Genomic DNA, 21,048 nt, shown 5'->3' on the forward strand with positions numbered 1-21,048 from the left:
ATTCAAAATACTCGGGGTCTGATACTGTAACACCCCCAGTATCATGCTCCAGCGACCTCACACTAATGTGAGGTGTCACCTGGTTTAACTAAGCCAAATTGCAAAAGGTTAAAAAATCAAAGACAAATTCATGTCGAAAATAAAGTCAAATAAATTATTTCTTCAAACAGCAAAACTAAAATCTTGGTTTGGTTGCAAATAATCCGTGAATAATTTTGGCGTAGAAACCAACATCATTTGAAACATAAAATTTGCCCTTTTCTATTTTTGAATTAAACCAACATCACCTAAGTGTCATATTTAAATCCTAACATAATTTAAATCAATTCAAATTGGCCTCAAACTTTTTGTACTAGCTTAATATATTCTATAGTAATTACGCGATCAGTTTCATATGCAACAAAATTCGTTTGGTACAAAAAAAATACAAAACAGGAGAGAAAATTACAGACAGTAAAAATAGGAAAATATTAAAAAGCTATTGTGCATGTGGACTCTATGTTACTACAGTGCAAGGCCCAAACCCACCACATGCCTTTCTTCCTCGTGTGTGTACATAGAGGAGGCAGAACCTGTGCGTGGCGACCATCTGCACGCCATGGCCTCACCATGCCTTGCATGGCAGCCATCCCCGACCTCCCCGATGTCTAGTAGACCTACCCCGTGCCTTTCCTGAACCCTAGCCGCCTCTCCTTCCTCTCCTCCGTGTCACGACCTCCTCTGCTCGCACCGCCCGAGTGACACGGTTGCCATGCCACCTCCACACATGCAGCCACCGGCCTCCCCAAGCCCTAAGACCGCGTCCAGGAGGACCACCGCCATCTACTTCGTCCATACCGAGCACTAAATCGAGCTAGGAGGCCCAATTCGCTCGCCATCATCGTCGTCTTCGCCCACGGCTGCGGATCTCGTCACCGTGTTCATCGCGTCCCCGCGCTCCCTAACCACATCCACAAGCTCCACGGTGAGCGCTCTTGCAGATTCCCTCTTTCCCCCTCGATTCCTTGTCGTAGGTGTTCTCCTCGAGCTCGTCCAAGCGTATGCGCACGCGCACGTACGTGTGTCAATATTTTTTTTGGAATGTTGGTAGCTTGGCTACCAAATTAATTGATCAGAGGAGAAAACGCAAGTATAACCGCCTGAGCTGGGCAAGCACCCACAAGAGGAAAGGTGCCGCTAAAAAGCGAAACAGGAAGAAAGACCAGGATAGAAAGAAAAAAGAAAGATCGGACCCGCACAGGGGTCCTCAGCCTGGATCAAATGGTATCCCGGCACCCGCCCTATTCCACAAGATGATCTCGTCCTTGATTTTATTAATGAAGGCATCCTGACTCATGCATTCCTTCTTAAAAATACGCCTGTTCCGCTCACGCCAGATCTCCTCTTCCAAATCGTGAGATACATGATGGAGAGCAGTCCTTTCCTTTTCCGCGTTGCCATGGAAACACAGTTTTGCAGCCATCTCGCGAAGTTTGGCTATCCATCCCACCTCGTCGGCTGCAGCGAAGGTAAACCAGCCTTGACCGCTGTCCAGATCCAAATCTTCCTTGACCAGGGGCATTCTATGAACAGATGCATGGGCGTTTCGAGGCTAGGCTCACATAATCGGCAGAAGTATTCATTTTCGCACCCCCTCCGAAGCAGGGCGTCTTTCGTCATGATCTTCCCAAGCATGACTGTCCAAACGAAGAATCTACAATTCCCTGGCGCCCAGGCTTGCCAGATGAGCTCGAAACCAGCCCTGGATGTTGTTCCCTCAAATTCTAGCGCATATGCTGACCGCGCACTGTATTCTCCGTTGGTAGCAAATCTCCAAGTAATATCATCTTGGTGCCCGACCTGGAGCGTTACCCTATCCACCATAGATGCCAGGTTTGATAACTCGGTGGTCATGTCCTCCGTTAGACCATGTGCAAGGTAGTTTAGCCACGTGTCCCTGAGCAGCGCTCGTGTAAAGATCTGTTTTTTCCAATGGCAATCTTGTACAGACCAGGTGCGATCACCTTAGGGCATTCCCCAAATAGCCATCTGTCATTCCAAAATTGTGTTGACCTCCCATCCCCAATGGTAATGGTTGTGGCCATGGAGAAAAGGGAGCGGTCCTTGCTATCACACGGTACCGAGAAACGTACCCATGGGTGATCAGGTTTGCGCCAAGCCAGCCAAAGCCATCGCAGTTGAAGGGCTGCACCAAAATATTTCAGATTTAACACTCCCACGCCCCCAAGGTGCTTTGACCTACATATCTCGCTCCACCCCACTTTACATTGACCTCCCGTGCAGGAGTCGGAGCCCGCCCACAGCCATGCTCGCGCAGACCTGACCAATAGCTTCTGCGCCCATATTGGAAGTTTAAAAACCGACATCCAGTACATGACAAGCGGAATCAGGTTGGCTTTAAGCAGAACCAGCTGCCACTTTTGGCCATTAGGTTTCCTTTCCAGCATGCAGACCTGCTAGAAAACTTGAGAATGAAGGGGTCGAGCTGAGCTTTTGTGAGCCCTCTTAGGGACAAGGGCAGACCTAAGAAAGTGGTGGGTAGCGTTTTGACCATGATGCTGAGCGGTGCAAGGATGGTTGAAAGGTCCAGGCCAGCACACCTTACAGGGAATGCCGAGCTCTTAGCACAATTTATATGTAGTCCCATAGCTGCCCCAAAACAGTCCAGCATCCGCTTGACCATTCTCGCGTCTGTTTCTACTGGGTTCATGAAAATGGCTACATCGTCTGCATAAAAGGAGCACCGCATGAGCTTTCTTCTCCCAGGCAGCGGCGATAGCACGCCGTCCTCCGTGGCCAGATCGAACAGTCGTTGCATTGGTTCCATCGCGAGGATAAAAAGAAAGGGGGAGATTGGATCCCCTTGTCTGAGTCCCCTGTGATGGCGGATGGGCTCAGACTGCTCGCCATTTAAGAGAATGCGCGATGAAGATGTGCATAGCAGCATTACAATCCATTCCCGCCATCGCTCACCAAAACCCCTTGCCTGCAGCATGTTAAGAATGTACGCCCAAGAGACTGAGTCAAAGGCCTTGGAAATATCCAGTTTAAGCAGGACTGACGGCTTCTTGGTCTTATGCGTGTGGCGCAATGTGTTCTGGACGTACAAAAAAATTTCTTGTATGTTGCGCTTTTTGATAAACACACTTTGGCATTGGCTAACCAGGAATTCCATTTTTGGGCTCAACCGCCGTGCTAGAACCTTTGTGAACAATTTCATCAGGCTATGAATTAGCGAGATTGGACTAAAATCAGTCACGACATCGGCACCAGGCTTCTTGGGTATTAGCACAATCAAACCCTTATTCACACGTCACATCCCTTTGTTGTCCATTCGATGAAGCTGTTGAAGCGCGGCCAGCACATCTAGCTTGATAACCTCCCAGCAAGCCCGGAAGAATCCACCGGAGAAGCCATTGGGTCGAGGTGCCTTCTCAGTAGGCATATCATTGATTGCATCCTTAATCTCCGCAAGGGAGAACTCATCTTCCAAATCCGACAGGTCTACATGGTCAAGGTCTAAAGCCTCCCAGTTCAGTGAAGTTGTCGTAGGCTGTGGCGTGCCAAAGATGCTCAAGAAATGGCCATGAGCAAGCTTATTCATCTCATCCGTGGTCGATACTGCTCCTGTCGGGGCGTGCAGGACGTGGATCAAGTTTCTGTTGCACCTGGCGTTGGCCTTCCTTTGGAAAAATTTGGTATTGGCATCCCCTGCTTTCAACCACAACACCCTACTCCGCTGTCTGATTTTGATTTTGAGGAGTACCGCAAGACCTAAGGATCTTGATTTAAGGTTAGCGCGCAGCCCCCTTTCCGGGGCCGATAGTGGCCTGAAATCTTGTGCCGCATCAAGCTGGAGAATGAGCTCCGTGACCGTGGCAAGTTGCCGCTGCACGTGTCCTACTAGCGTGCGGCTCCATTGCTGCAAGGCTTGGCTGAGCCGTCTCAGCTTGAGGTCAAGCATGGTCAAAGGGCATCTCTGGCCGGCCTGCTCATTCCAGGATTGCGCCACTACTTGATGGAAACCAGCAATGTACTGCTAGTATGATTCAAATCGGAAACGTCTATTTGTTTTAGCATGCGCGACATTGATTAACATGAGGGGGCAATGATCGGAGATTCCACACGCTTGCGGTAGCAGCCTGACCATCGGGAAAAGCATCTCCCAGTCTACGTTGCAGAATGCACAATCTAGCCGAACCAACGTTGGATTCGCTTGCTCATTGCTCCAGGTGAACCTACGCCCAATTAGCTGCAATTCATGCAGGCAGGATCTATTGAGCGTGCGACGGAACTTGGTCATCCATGTCCAACATATCCGATTATTGCTTTTGTCCCTTGGGTTGGTGATCAGATTAAAATCACCGATTAGCAGCCACGGCCCCGTCATGGTATTATGAATGTACGCTAGCTCGTTAAGGAATGCCTGCTTTCTCTGTGCGTCATACGGACCATAAACCATGGTCAAAGACCACTGATCGCCCCCACCAATTGGGCAGAAGGAGACCGTGATAGAGAAAGAACGCAGGTGCACGGAAGTTACCCTGAAGCGGTCACCACGCCAGCATAGCAGAATGCCGCCCCTGGTACCTTGTGCTGGTAGGGCGACGTGGCTGTCGAACCCATTTCCAACTATTTCTCTCCTGTCAGCATCGGACACCACCGCCAGTTTCGATTCCTGCAGGCAGATCATTGAGCAGCAGAGAGGGTTGATCAGCGCGCGGGTTAACGTGCGCCTAGCACTATCATTTAGACATCGAACATTCCAACTAAGAAGGGAAAATTGTTCATTCATAGGAAAACAAATAGGCAACAGAGGTTCAAAGTCAAAGCAAAACAGGCAAGATACATGACGAAGCCCTAGCTTCGCCCGGCGGCCAAAACGGCGCCTAGTACTGCAGATCATAGTGCAACTAATCATGGAAAAAACGAAATACTGCGGTCAGAAGGCGCATAGACCCATATTTCAGGTTGCGCTGCCCGCCAGGTCCTCTAGAATCGCTTGGAGCTCGGCGTTAGGTTGCTGCAGCTGTGACGGAGAGGATAGACCGGCTATGTTTGCCAACTTGTTGATGTTCTCAGGTGGCATCGGGGAGCGGAAGAATTGCAGGTACTTAAGCAGGGTGTTGTCGGAGAACTCGTCAGGGCGCGAGATGAAGCCTAGCTCAACACTGATTGCTGCCTGTGCACGTCTAGATGAAGACATATTTGATTTGCGGCGCTGCAGCCTTGAGCTCTGTCTGGCACCCCTCACCACACTAAGAATACGCTGCCTGAGAGGCCTTGGTGACGGCGTCGCTACCGGCGCAGCGCCGAGGATGGATCTGGATAGCAGGGAAGCAATTTTACTGATGAAGAGTTGGTGCTCATAGATCTGTAGGATGGACACCTTGTCCGTGATCGCCATGAGCAGCCTCGGACCAGACAAATTGACGTCAGCTAAAGCTTTCTGGCACGCGCTTCTTCCATAGACTGCATTGGAGAATTATCAGTAATAAAACCAGCCTACGCACCACTGCTATATCCCGTGGCCGGGCCAAAAGGCAGCGGCAAACCATCATTTCTATAGGATCCCAGCTGCGGCCAAGAGGGCTGCACCACTGGCCAGCATGGCATCCAACATGGGAACAGATCTTCGGTTGGCAGATTCCATGCCGCGTTCCAGATGGGCTGCATCAGTCCCGCTCATATGCTTCCTGTGGCGGCACGAGAAGGGAGGGCACCACCACTCCCGCCTTGGGCATGAGACACTGAAATGCTGGTTCGGGCCACATAGACATCAACTCTGACCCAGTTTGATCCCAAGCGAAGGGGTCCAGGATGGACCTATCCTGTTGAAGCGCTCCATTTCCCGGCTAGATAGCATCCATCCCAGCCGCTTGCATCTCCGGCACTTCCGATTCTTGCGCAAAGGCTGCCTCAGTCACCACAAGGCCATGGCAAACCAGATCCTGCGAACCCTGCTTGTCGCCCTGTCCCTCCATGCGACTCTGTTCGTCTACACTACCAGGGGAAATATGCAAGCTCGGAGGCTTGCTCTGCATCACTGGCACAGGGAGGACCTCATCACCATTGCGGATGCATCTGTCCAGACTATAAGTCACTGCCCTTTCCTCCGGATTGTGAGGTTGCATCCCCGCGTGCTGCATCGCGTCGGCGTTCCATAATTCCTGCTGAACCAGCTTCCTCTTCCCCTGGGCTGGTGTGACATGGCTGACCGCCAGCACCCGCTCTTCCTGTGCAGACTGCTCCTGCTGCACATCGCTGGCAACCTCGGCAGTGCCCATGGCACGATGCCGGCGGTGCCTCCTTGGCTCAGGCTCTCTGCTCGGAGTGTCCCGGCACATAGCCTGCTCGCGCATGCTGCGGAAGAAACATTTGCGCACCCCACCCCGGGATCCCCGCCGGCGTTTGCTGCTGCTACCTCCTGCATCCCCCTCTTCATCATCACTTTGACGATCAGCAAGGCGGTTGGAGCAGACACTAGCTGATCTGGCCCTGCCTTCCCCATCCTTCACGCCAAACTGCCACTTACCCTTGAATCAGTAAGTGCGCGGCCAGGCAAAACATTCCTCGCGGCCCGGGGAGGTCGGCATGAAATCCTTGACGACGTCCAGGTGAATAAGCGCCGGGAACGATGGCCCCTCTCTGCCCTCCTCTACCGGCGTTCTTTCCGGCAAGAACTCTCTTGGACGAACAATGTCTGGCCTCTACAAGACAGTGAAATCTGCAGCCCACGGAATCTTGTCCGTATGCCAAGTCCAAAGCCAAGCAAACAGCGCAGCGCAGTTGCCCTTTGTGGTAGACTGACGCTCAATCAGGTCTAGCTCGCAATCCTTTCCGAGGACTTCCTTGACACTATCCCAGTCCCAGGCTGTGAGCGGCAGCTTCTCGATAGCGACACGACAGTAGTAGCACCAGATGCGGCTAGTACCTGCCGGAGGAAGCCGTGGCCTGAGCTTGAACATCACTCCTGCTACGCTAATGCTCCACCTCTCGAGTGCCATGTCTATCTGAGCTGGCTGGAACATAGTGAGGAGGAAATCCTCAGGGAAGAACGGCCCAACGACGAAATCACTGGCCGGGAAACGCAGATCTCTCTCCATCGCCCTTGCAACCGTCTCTGCCGACCTCGAGAAATGCCCGACCGCCGTCAGGACCAGCGCGCGAAGAGCAGAGCCGATGGGCCTCGGCCTCCATTGCCGGCGTGCCAACCACCTTGCAGCTGGAGGAAGCCGGCCTCCGGAGCGCCTCCCCCGGAACATAGGCCATTGTCACCTTGCGGGCAGAAGCCCGGACGGTAGCCGTGGACACGATCGGGACAACACCAACTTTGGTCGGCCCAGTAGGAGCGGAAGGTGGACTTGGGGGCGGCGGCGCTGATGAAGCAGCTAGGCTTGGCAGCTTCGGCATGGGCTCAGCTTGACTAGAGGAAGCGGGCGTCTTTCTTCTCAGGCGCACAGGGCAGCCCCGCTCGAGGTGGCCAGGTCGCTTGCAGGAGTAGCAGGTCAAGGGATCTCTGCACTGAAATGACTTGTGTCTTGAGCCCAGGCAGCGGAAACAAGCGTTGCCAAATCTCTTCTTGAATGCCTCTGAGGCCGTCGCGGCGGCAGATCCGGGGCGATAATGGCGGACAGCATTCGAAGCCGTGGCGGCCTTGCTAGCCTGCTGCCGCGCCAGTGCCACAGATCGCCGAGAGACGACCTCTGTCCATGGCGCTGCATCCCCCGCCCCTATTGAAGACGAAGAGGAAGGGATCCCCGGAGCAGCCGACGAGATCAACATCCCAGCACCCACCGCAGACCCAACAGAGGGAAACCTCGGGCGGCGCGGCTGGTGGATGGGCGCAGACGCAGCCCCAAAGCCCGGGCCAACCACGAGGGATCTCAGCCGCAGCCTGGCGGGGGCAGCCACCGTCGATGCCCAAGAAGGGGTTGAAGGCCCTGCGGCGGCCGGCAGATCGGCTCGCAGAAGACAAGAAGGAGGGATGGGGGAGTTACTCACCTGGATCTGGGCATTCGCAACCTCCCGCAATGCCACACAGGGCAGAACCCTCCCGGAGATCTGATCCGTAATGGCAGGGGTCTTGATGGCTGCGGCCTTGACCACCTCGCGCAGGGCGATGCAGGGGAGAACGCGGCCCGAGGAGCCATCAATGAAGGCCAGAGGTGCGGCGGAGGCCACGGCGCCCGCGCCATCAATGAAGGAAGGGGGCGCGGTGGTTGGGGCGGTTGCCGCAGCAGGAGGGGCTGGAGGCGGGTTCATCTCCGCTAGCACACGAAACTCTAACTCTAACTCATGGATCCACACGCACTCATGTTGTAGACGGCCGTTGGTGTTTGGTGCTCTGGCCAGACGTGTGTGCATATTGCTTCTATGTGCTTGCTGCCTTGGCTGCCCGCGGTCCTACTGCTATTGTGTTGCTTCTGCTGCTCCCGCTGGCTACTACGGTGCTCGCTGCTGCCTCTGGTCCGAGCCAGTCCGCTCCATAGCTGCGCCCCGCACGCCCATCGCTGGCTACTGCCGCTTGTTGCTGCTCTCTGCAGATGCCGCTGCTGCCCTCTGCTTGATGTTACCGTTGGCTGCTACTGTTGCGTCCTATCTTGCTGCTGGCTGCTAGTGCTTGCCCGCTTGCCGCCACACGCACTAACTGCTGCTGGCCATGGCCATGGCCATTGCCGTGACTGTGTGCAGCGTGTGTGTGTGGGTTGTGTGTGTAGCATGTGTGTGGTCTATGTGTGGCCGGCTCTGGCAGCCAAAGTCGTGTGTGGACGGCCGTGTTTAATTAGTACTAGGTTTAGTTTAGGCCCGTGCTTTGCACCGGTGCGCCGGCCGAAACTTTCAGTCGGCCGCGCGCGGGCCGCACGATCAGCCAACCGCCTCGCGTCCGCACCGTTAGATCTTCATGCAACATTTTTTTCCCAATGCAGCAAAATTTCGGTGCGATGCAGTAATTTTCGTCAACGTTTGCAACAAAAAATATATAGCAAAACAATATCTACGTGATCGTAGTAAAAAAAACAAAGCTGATGGTGCGTGGTAGCAAAAGTTAAAGGCTGGTTGTAGCAAATATCTACGTGAACGTGGATGCAACTTTTGTACTGAACGGTTGCAGCAAAAAATGATGTTGGTTGTAGCAAAAATTAACACGGTTGTAGCAAAAGTAAAAAAACACCGATTGTAACAAAAATCCAACGAACTAGAGTTGCAACCAAATGTATATGCAACTTTTTGCTGGCAAATGTAGCAAATAAAAAACGCTTGTAGCAAACATGAACGCTGGTTGCAACAAATTTAGACGGAAAAAAGTTACATGTCTAATCAGTGCTCAGCGCGGGTCGCGTGCGGCCGTCGAACGGTTCGGCCGGCGCACCGGCCAGAAATGTTTCCCTTTAGTTTAGGGTTAAATTAGTACTCCTACTAGTTTAGTGCCAAGTTAGTCTAGTAGTAGATGATATGTAGGCCCCTCTTTAAATAAGTTAGGTTTATTTATTTGTTTAGTGAATAGTCTATGACATGTGGGCCCACCTACCCTTTTGACTAGCCGAATTGACTTTGTCAATTTGGATTTATTAAATATAATAATTTCAGAAATTTATGAATATTGATAAAACTTTGAAAATTAATAGAAAATAAACCATAACTCCAATGAAAATAATTTATATATGCAATATGATTAAAAATACAAGAATTTGAATATGCCATACATATAGATGTAAGACCTCTTTAACATGACGAACATGGACATTCTGCATCAGGATCATATGTCCAAAAAATATCTGGAGCTGAGAACATATCGTCGGATATTTTCCCCCTTCTTTTAAAATTCTTAGGGATGCATTAGAGCATGTCACCCACACATCTTGGCGTGCCATTGCATTTTTCTTGCATTTGATTGCTCCGTTATTTACTTTTTTTCCTCTGTTACTTCTTTTCCGGTAGACCTTGATACTGCGATAGACCCCCAGACTGATATTGATCTAGTGATCGACTACTTCACTGTCGAGGATCTGTATCTATCTGCAAAGCGACCATGCAAGCAAACCCCCCCCCCTTGATCATTCCTATATCGCCCATTCTTTCTCTCTCATGCTTGCATTAGATTTTTCTACTCTTGTAGATAGCTCCTATTTTGATGCATAGCCTATTTTTGATAAACAGCTATTATACTCTACTTCACTTTAAATGCTTAGTATAGGTGGAGAAGTGATCCCGATTGACCCCTTAGTCCGAGTTGCCCCTGCTTTATCATCGAAGTCTCAATCTACTAATCGACAAGACAACACTCGTCACATCACTCACACCCCCTCTTGTTGTACGATGCTGCATATTTAATATCGAGTACCGATGGTGACATCTTAATACGTACTCCCAATGTTAGCTCTATAGTATAGTTAATCTGTGGTGCTTTTCGAAGGGTGATTCCTCCTTCACCACCTCCGATAACGGATCTATCGTACAACCCTTCAAGCGTGGACCATCGAGGGTGATTCCTCCCTGGTCGCCTTGACGGTTACATCATTCAGAATCCATCGATGGTGATACACCGGATCCCTCTGATGTTACAGCCACATAGTTACTTGATCTTGCTACTGCGAACATGATAAGGTGTGTTGCGGGATAATTCCTGCGTGGATGTGACGAGGCGTGTCCGGACATTCTTGGCCCTTGCCACACATCCTCGAGACGGGGCGATGGGACCACATATCATCGATTGTTGACCGTCGCCCCAGTGTTAATTAAAATGCTAATGGGATTTGGTCATTTGATCTGAGTTGGTCATAGACCTTTTCGCACTAAACTTCATGTGGGAGAAGTTATGGGTACTCGACGTCGTGGTATCAGCCGAAGCTCTCCAGACTCAGCAATGGAGCGGCGCGCGCCCGAGTGGTCCGCATAAGCATCGTTCTTATATAAGAGGTGCCAGGACTGACCTCAGTCGCCCTCGCATCATGCAGGAGTGCAAAGGGTGATGGGCCCATGACCCCTGCACGCTTAGGATTTAGACTGGCGGGCTGGCATTTGTGTTCAGCCTAGGTAGGGCAACGACGTGTTGATGTTCCGAGGTCGGGCATGACCCAGCAAAGTGTGTTGGCCAGAGTTTATCAAGCGTGTTGGGTAATTTGGTGCACCCATGCAGGGATGAAAATTAACTACTCGAATAGCCGTGTCCATGGTTACACGACGACTTGGAACTGTATCCCCATCTAATACAACTAGAACTGTGACTTAACTGGAATGTTTGTCCCCGAGATTGCTTTCTCGCAAGGAGTCAAGGAAGAATCTCTGGGTGTGACTCAATTAAATTTGCTGCAACAATATGAATATATAATTGTGTTAATGTTCTACACTCTTCCTAATGCTGCAAGACACCTGAAGATGCTAGTCTACGATAGGACTAGTCCCTTCTCTCTATTCTTGTATTGCTGCAGTCAGTCCAAATATAACTCAATTCCTTTGATACTCATGCATACTTAGCATAGTCCTGATGTCAGTCTTGCAAGTACTTTGGATGAGTACTCACCGTTCCTATGACCCCCCTTTTCCCCTTGATACGATTGCCACGACCAGATGATGGAGCCCGAGGCATGGCGTATCCCGCCGACGACGTATACTCCCCCGACGGTGCCTACTACTTCTTGGAGGTCGCTGACGACCAGGAGAAGTTCATGAGGTTCCCAGACAGGAGGCATCACCTCTTTCGATCTATGTATCTTTTGTGCTAGCATTATCTATGGCATTACCTCGTTTTATGTTTGTACTCAGATATTATTGCTTCCGCTCACTCATTTGTTTCCGAGCATTTGTATTCGAGCCCTCGAGGCCCCTCGCTGGTAATATTAAGCTTTAAAGACTTTCTTGTGTCTAGAGCAAGGTTGTTAGAATCGCGATTCAGAATCGGATCGGAGCTCCGTTGCTAGGATCATGAATCATAGAATCTTAACTATCAGGATCGTAGAAACTTAGATTCTATGAGCAAAATCATAGAATCGGAGGGGCTAGTTTGGATCGTAAGATTCTAAGACTTGAGTCACGATTCTGACAACTTTGGTCTAGAGTTGTGTTGTGATATCTTCCAGTGAGTTCCTAATCTTGGTCATACGCATTGCGTGTATGATTAGTGTACAATCAAAATCGGGGGCATAACAGATATCTTGGGGCCTTTTGCCATGAAGTAGCTTCCAATCCCATCATTTGGTGAATCAAATAAATCATAGGAGTTGGAGGAAACGAGTGCAAGATCGGCAACACCTTCATCTTGACTATAGTCGAAATCAGAGTGGTAGCTTCTCTCCGATTGGTTGTCGGACTCGGAGCCGGAAACCCATTCACCAACGTGAGCTTGATGTCTTTTTCTTGAGCTGCTCTTGGTATAGTTGTCCTTCTTCTCTGATTCCTTGCCTTTCCCTCTTCTTTCATAACGATCTTCTCTACTCCTTCTCCCTCTACGAGGTGACTCATCTCTTGATCTTCGTCTTCTAGGTGACTCTTCTCTTTGTTTGTGCGGAGCCAAGCACTCATTGGAATAGTATTCGGTCTTTCCACAGTTGTAGCAGTTTCTGTCATGACTAGACAAACGCTTCTCGTCATATCTTGAGCTTGAGATTTTCTCTTTGCTCTACTCTTGTAGAACTTATTGAATTTTCTAACCATGAGATTGATCTCTTCAATGGTAACAAGATTTTCATTTTAAGTAGCGATAGCATCATTTGAAGCTTTGTAAGCACCTCTTGACTTGTTGTGCAACTCATCTTTGTCCTTGAGTGACATTTCATCAGCAACAATCCTTCCAATGACTTCAGTTGGCTTGAGATCCTTGTAGTTTGGCATCATTTGGCTCAATGTCTAGAGGGGGATGATTAGACTACTTGACTAAATAAAAACTTAGCATTTTCCCAACTTTAGTTGTGGGTCAGTTTTAGCAATTATGACTAGTCAAATTCACCCTACACATGCATATCTAAGCGTATAGGAGCGGAAAGTAATGGCATGCAAATGTATTGTAGAGGGTAAGGAAAGAAGATCAACGCAAAGGTTGACATGGTGATTTTTGGCATGGTTCTGATAGGTTGTGCTATCATAGTTCACGTTAGTGGAGACTTCAACCCACGGAGGGTAACGGCTATGAGAGTCCATGGAGGGATCCACCCACAAGGGGTCCACGAAGAAGTGGCCATGTCTATTCCACTATGGCTTACACCCACACAGAACTAGCCTCACTCACGGTAGATCTTCACGAAGTAGGCGATCTCCTTGCCCTTACAAACTTCTTGGTTCAACTCCACAACACGAAGTATTAGGCTCCCAAGCGACACCTAACCAATCTAGGAGGCACCACCCTCCAAAAGGTAATAGATGGAGTAGAACGATGAACTCTTGCTCTTGTGCTTCAAAAGATAGTCTCCTCAACACTCAATCACTCTCTCATAGATTTGTCATTGGTAGGAGAGATTGATTTAGTGGAAAACAACTTGGGGAGGCTAGAGATCAAGTTTCAAATCATTTGATTGGAATCTCTTGATCTCAATGCATGAGTAGGTGCCTATCTCTCACAAAAATGGATCTTGCAAGTGGGAGTGTATATAGGCATGGGTATATATAGGCTTCCTTTGAGGTGCATGGGTATATATAGGCATCCCCCAAAATCCAACCGTTACAATATTATTGCCCAACTCGGTGACACCAAAATGAATCTCGTTCGTGCCGGGTTGCACTATATGTGGCAACTTATGAATTCTCGGTGCGACCAATATATAAATCTTGGTGATACCGATATGATGACCTAGAGAAGTTTCCCTATCTCGGTGAGACTGATTCAAATCTCAGAAATTCCAATTCTTGGAATTTTCTCAACAGAAAGTTGGTCACATGCTTTCGGTGGTACCGATGTGAAACTTGGTGGTACCAAGAGATAAGGGTTTTGCAAAGGATCTGTCACTTGAAAATGGGTAGGGCCGAGTGGAAAAAGTTGGTGGCACCAATTTTTCTGGTTTGGCTTGGGACGGAGATATTTGTGGGAGAAAGAGTGCATATTTTTGGTGGCTATCTCTAAGCACTTGAGCAACCAGTTCATCATAATACCTCACCCCTTCTAATAGTATGGCTTTCCTATGGACTCAAAGTGATTTCTCACAAATGTAAAATGTAGAGCCCTCTTGCTTGAAGCTTGAGCCAATCCGATTACTTTCCTTGCATCAAGGGGCTTCTGCTCACAATCCTTTGGCCAATGGTCTCTGTGGACTATACCTGAAATATACTAGGTAAAAGTGCTAGTCCAAGAGATAATATATGTTGTCATGAATTATCAAAACCATCAAGGGAGCATATGTGCTTTCAGAGTTTGGTTCTTCCTCTCAACAACTCCATTTTGTTGAGATGTGTACATAGCCAAGAACTCATGTGAGATACCTTCTTCGTCAAGAAAAGTATCCACATTGGTGTTCTTGAACTCTAATCTTTAGATGGTTTTGCAATAAGACAAGTACAAGATTGGGCTCTTTTAGTGAAATCGACAATGTATATATCACCTCTACGTAAGTCGTTAAAGACCATGTTATGGTTGTCTTGATGAAACACTTGGCAATCTACTTTAGTAAATAGCACATCGAAAATGAAGTCAGCTAGTCTAGATACAAAAATAAGATTATAGCCAAGGGATTCAACAAGCATGGCATTTTGAATAGAACTATCATGAGATATGGACACCTTACCAAGACCTAGTACCTTACCCTTTGAGTTGTCTCCAAAAGTCACATACCTCTGTGTTCCATGGTTTGGTGTGCTCTCTTGGAACATGTCTCTATCTCCGGTCATGTGATTGGTGCATCCACTATCGATAATCCACTCTTTTCCTCCGGACATGTAGTCCTTGAAATTTGCCAAGAGACTTAGACTTTTCATAGTCTTCTCACATTCAATGTCAAATATCTCATCTTCATCATAGTATCCATGTTCCACATCCTCATCATCAAGTAGAATATCCTTGTCACAAAAATCAAGAGATTCATTAGAACTGTGACCATGACAATGTTCAAGTTTATGAATGTGAATGGCTTCAACAATGATGTTATTGATGGTCATGACATCTCCTTCAGCATGCATGAGGTCACTAAGCTCAAACAAGTATTTGTCAAAGTTGAGACCACTAGGTGTTAGAGCATATTTCTCCATATGTGGTTTTGCTAATTGATGACAATCCCTATGGACTAATGGTTGCCTTGAGTTATATTCAAAGGATTTGTCCATGGGCATTTCTTGGAGTCCATCTGTTGGTTGCAAGGAGTTTATATAATGACCAAGGTGGTACTCAAGGTTTCGTCCAAAGATTGGTCATAAAGACACAAGGTTGATCAAGACTAAGTCAAAGAGTGAATCAAGTTGATCAACAACAAAGTCTACAAGATGTACTGAGAGGGATCAAGTGATCCCATGGTATGGTAAGCATTGTCCATTACGCTTTGTGTACTAACACATGGTCTTCGTGAGAGTTCTATGTGGGGGTAGGTATGCTTCCATGGGCTTGCATCAAGAGGAAGATCTCATACAACCCATGGAGGATGACATCAAGTGGTGATCGTCGTCAAGATTGCAGTGTGCAAGTTCAAGTGGAGCATAACGAAGAGATCATGCTTGAAGCTTGCCGTCCATTGTGGTGTCAATGGACTTGTGAAGATGTGTTCAAGAGTGGATCACCCATAGTGTAGTATGGGAGAGCAATCTACTAGTATTGATCGAGCCGACACAATCAAGAAAGGTGGTCCATCTTGAGGAGGACAACATCACCATCATCTAGCTCAAGTGGACTATGCCCAAGGCAAAGGTTTGTCCTTGATAGGTTATCTATTTTACCGGTCTCAGTGTGTTGCTGGGAGAATGGGTTATAGGATAGATTGTCGTACTATCAAGGGGGGCTCTCAAATGAGTATCTTGATCGTATCATTTGTTGAGAGCTCAAACCATTGCATTCTTGGCATCATCATCTTTATTGGTTCTTGGTTGGCTTTTCTCTTTGTTGGTTATTGAGCTTGGTCATCTTCATGACAAGCTCGAGTTCATCGAAAATGGAGTTCATGTGCATCTTCTATGATGTTTTTGATGTTGGAGTTTTTGCTGATTCTTCATTCATAGAGGTTTCACATGACTATATCATTGGCATTCATAGAGTATAGCACTTGTCGTGTGTGGAAGTTCACTCAATTCAGAGCTTGTATGCCGAAGTTATGGTAGTTTTAGTGCGAGGGTGGGTTTTCTCTCTCAAATCTGAAGTACCGCGCTGAAGAGCAGTAGTACCACCCAAGCGGTACTGCCGACCTCCAGGTCCGGCCTCACTTGTGCTTGTATTTTTCTTCTCGGATCTTCGATGCATTTTCTATTTTGAGTGGAAGTACCGCTTGGGGAGGAGCGGTACTACCGATCCAGCGGTACTGCGGCCCTCCCCTTCTGTCCTCACTTCCGCATAGTTTTTTCTTCTGGCTTCTTCGCTCCCTTTGTCCTTGTTGAGCGGAAGTACTGCTCTATGCAGGACGGTAGTACCATTGCAAGCGGAAGTACCGCTCCACTGCTCGGTACTACCGCTTGTGCACGGACTGAGTGGATAATGTTTGTATTTCAAGGGACCTATTTAAGGGGGTCTTCTTCCCCAATGGTCCCTAACTCTTGAGCTCGTGTTTGTCCCCCATTATTGACCTTCTTCAAGCTTGCTAACTCTCAATCCCTCCAATGATTCTTTCTAGTTCTTGAGGGAAAAGAGAGAGATCTAGATCCACATTTCCACCAATCCCTTTCTCCTCTTTGTGAGGGAACCCCTTGGATCTTGATCTTGGAGTTCTTCATGTTCTTCTGTGTTCTTCCTCTCATTTTCTTCCATAGCATTAGTTGTTGTGGTGGGATTTGGGAGAGAAGGACTTGGGCACTCCGTGTGCCCTTGCCATTGCATTTGGTGCATCGGTTTGAGTTCTCGACGGTGGTACGTGGAAGTGAAGTTTGATAAGCTTATTACTCTTGGGTCCTTGGTACCCTAGAGCTTGTTCTTCTTGGGTGCCTTGTCGTCCTAGAAGCTTGGTGGTGCCTCGGAGCTCAATCATTGTGGTGTAAAGCTCCGAGCAAGCGTCGGGGTCTCCAATTAGGTTGTGGAGATTGCCCTGAGGAATTTGTACGGGTATAGGTGACCACTCCAAGGGTTTCCAAGGTGTACGGGTTTGGTGACCGCCCCCAACGGTTGCCAGTCGTACGGGTTTGGTGACCACCCTCATGGATCCCTTAGTGGAATCAAGACATCTTGCATTGTGCGAGGGCGCGGGGTGATTACGGTGGCCCCAATGGCTTCTTAGGGAGCATTGTGCCTCCACACCGCTCCAAACGGAGATTAGTATCCATAAGGATGTGAACTTTGGGATAGATCATCGTCTCTGTGTGCCTCGGTTATCTCTTACGTGAGCCTTTTACTTATGCACTTTACTTTGTGATAGCCATATTGTTTCTTGTTATATATCTTGCTATCACTTAGTTGGTTATCTTGATTAGCATAAGTTGTTGGTGCACATAGGTGAACCTAGTTGTTTTAGGTTTTTTTCTTGACTAATTAAACATTTTTTATTCTACATTTGTTCAAGCCTAAACCAGAATTATTTTAAAACTCCTATTCACCCCCCTCTAGGCGACATCCACGTCCTTTCACTAGGCTTCATTTTGTGAAAGATAATAGTATTATGGAGAATGACATCCATATTTTTCAAGTAGTAGTTTGGATATATTTTCTCCAAAAAAATTCACAAAGTATAAGCACACTCAAAGTTTTCATTTGATTAAACACAATTCTGATAAGATTAATAGTTCTAAGATTACGAAGCATGTCCATTTCTTCTTCATGAGAAGGATGTGAGGATCACTTGGAGGCACATAGGGATATTCAACATACTTTCTCAAATGGAATTCATCAAATAGATCAAACATTTTGTCTTTCCGTTGACTATAGTACTCCTCACTGAGAATAGACACACTACAACTAAAGCTCCCCAAACTAGACACATCCATCTTCCTATGACCCAGGGTGCGGCGCGTGTTGTGTGCCCGGGAGCGCTCCCCGCCAAGGCCCAGGAATCCGACCCTTGCAAAGTGATACCTCCATTTTGCATAATGTTTTGTTGATGTTATTTATATTGTTGCATGCATTTTTCCACATAGTGGAGTAAATCTAATGCATTTTCTCTCATAATATGCAAGGTTTGCATCAAGTGGGAGAATACCGATAGATGAAATTCTGGACCTGAAAAAGCTACATGAAAGATAGCTATTCTTCACATCTTCAATTGGGCTGAAAATTTATGGAGATTTATTTTACAATAAATAAAAATACTGGAATGAAGAAGTGCCGGAGGGGCCACGACGCGGCCACTAGACATCGGGGCGCTCGAGGCACCCCTCGCGCGGCCTAATGTCTAGTGGGCCACCTAGCCCACCTCTAGTACCCATCTTCGGGTATATATTCTCCTCAGACCTGAAAAATTAAGAGGAGGACTTTCGGGACGAAGTGCCGCCGTCTCAAGGCAGAACCTGGGTAGGAGCACTTGTGCCCTCCGGTGGAGCGGTTTTGCCGAAGGAACTTCCCTCCTGAAGGGGGAATCGAGGTCATCGACATCACTAACAACCCTGTGGTCTTGGGTAGGCCAATCTCCATCAACATGTTCACCAGCACCATCTCCTATCAAAACCCTAGTTCATCTCTTGTACTTAATCTTGTACCGGAACCTCGGATTGGTACCAGGGCGTGCCTAGTAGTGTTAGTTACATCTTGTAGTTGATGCTTTATGGTTTATTTGGTGGAAGATCATATGTTTAGATCCATTATGCTATTCAATACCTCATTGATCATGAACATGTTTATCACTTGTGAGTATTTACTTTTTTCTTCAGGCCACGGGAGAAATCATGTTGTAAGTAGTCATGTGAAGTTGATATTCGTTCGATATTTTGATGATATGAATGTTGTGATTCCCTTAGTGGTTTTATGTGAACATCGACTACATAGAACTTCACCATATTTGGGTCTAAGGGAATGCATTATGGAGTAGTAATAATAGGGTGGGTTGCGAGAGTGACAGAAACTTAAACCCATGTCTATGCACTACTTCGTAAGGGGCTGATTTGGATCCCTATCTTTAATGTTATGGTTGGAATTTATTCTTAATAATTTTATTGTAGTTGCAGATGCTAGCAAGAGGTTTAATCTTAAGTGCAAGTTTTTTTCCAGTAAGAACAGAACACAAGCACCGGTCCACCCACATATCAAATTTTCAAAATACCGAAAGCAAATTAACCCAACATGACGAAAGTCACTAGATGAAATTCCCATGTGCCCCCAAGAACGCTTTGCCTATTATAAGAAAAAAAATTGGCATGTACTTTGCCACAAATGGATTGGGCTACCTTGCTGCACCTATTGTTACTATTGCTACTTGTCACTTGTTACAGTTATCTTTATATCAAACAACTTGTTACCGCTATTTTAGTGCTTGCTGAAAACCGCTTGTCATTTCCTTCCGCTCCTCGTTGGGTTCGACACTCTTACTTATCGAAAGGAATACGATTGACCCCCTATACTTGTGGGTCATTGAGACTCTTATCTGGCGCCGTTGCCGGGGAGTGAAGCGCCTTCGCTAAGCGGAATTTGGTAAGGTAAAATGTATATTACATGCTGAAGTTTACTATTACTTGTTACTATGGAAACTAATCCTTTGAGGGGCTTGTTCGGGGTATCTTCACCTTGAACGGAAACACCAGGACTTGTCCCTCAACCTGCTGCACCTACTGAAAAAATTTATTATGAAATTCCTTTGGATATGATAGATAAACTGCTAGCTAATCCTTATGTGGGAGATGGAAGAAAACATCCCGATATGCACCTAATCTATGTGGATGAAGTTTGTGGATTATTTAAGCTTGCAGGTTTATCCAGAGATGAAGTCAATAAGAAGGTTTTCCCTTTATCTTTGGGGGGAAAGCATTGACATGGTATAGGCTATGTGATGATACAGGATCTTGGAACTAGAATCGATTGCAATTGGAGTTTCACCAAAAAAAGGTATCCTATGCATCTTGTTCATCGTGATCGGAATTTTATCTACAATTTTTGGCCTCGTGAAGGAGAAAGTATCGCTCTATCTTGGGGGACGCTGAAGTCAATGTTATATTCATGCCCCAATCATGAGCTCTTGATAGAAATTATTGTTTGGAACTTTTATGCTCGGTTTTCTCGTAATGATCAAACCATGATCGATACTTCTTTCTGTGGTTCTTTTATGAACAATACTATTGAATTAAGGTGGGATCTTTTGGAAAGGATTAAACGCAACTCTGAAGATTGGAAGCTCGATGAAGGTTGTGTTAAATCTTTTATGGATACCATGCTTTCAATGATTTTAGCACTAAGTATGGACTTGACTCTGAGATAGTAGCCTCATTTGGTGAAACCTTTGCTACTCATGTTGATCTCCCTAGAGTGAAATGGTTTAAATATCATCCACCTATTAAAAAATTTGAAGAACCAATCAAAGTTGAAGCTGAAACTACTATCTACAATGTTGAACCAGTTGTGCCTACTACTTACATTGAGAAACCACCTTTCCCTGTTAGGATAAAGGAACATGCTAAAGCTTCAACTCTGGTTAATAAAAGTTATGTTAGAACAACCAAAACCTCTAAGAAAATTAAGGTAGAAACTAGTACCCCTATGGTTTAAGATCTCTTGGTAGAAGACATTCATGGGCATGTTATTTATTTCTGTAATGAAGCTGCTAGAATTGCCAAACCTGATACTAAAGATAAGAATAGACGTGTTGCTCGCATGCCTATCATTTCAGTTAAAATAGGAGATCATTGCTATCATGGTTTATGTGATATAGGTGCTAGTGTTAGTGCTATCCCTTTTACCTTATACCAAGAAATTATGCATGAGATAGCACCTGGTGAGATACAAGACATAGCTTTTACTATTAAACTTGCTAATAGAGACACCATCACACCACTTGGGATTGTTAGAGATGTTGAAGT

The sequence above is a fragment of the Hordeum vulgare genome, chromosome 3H, assembly GCF_904849725.1.
Source record: "Hordeum vulgare subsp. vulgare chromosome 3H, MorexV3_pseudomolecules_assembly, whole genome shotgun sequence".
NCBI lineage: Eukaryota > Viridiplantae > Streptophyta > Magnoliopsida > Poales > Poaceae > Hordeum > Hordeum vulgare.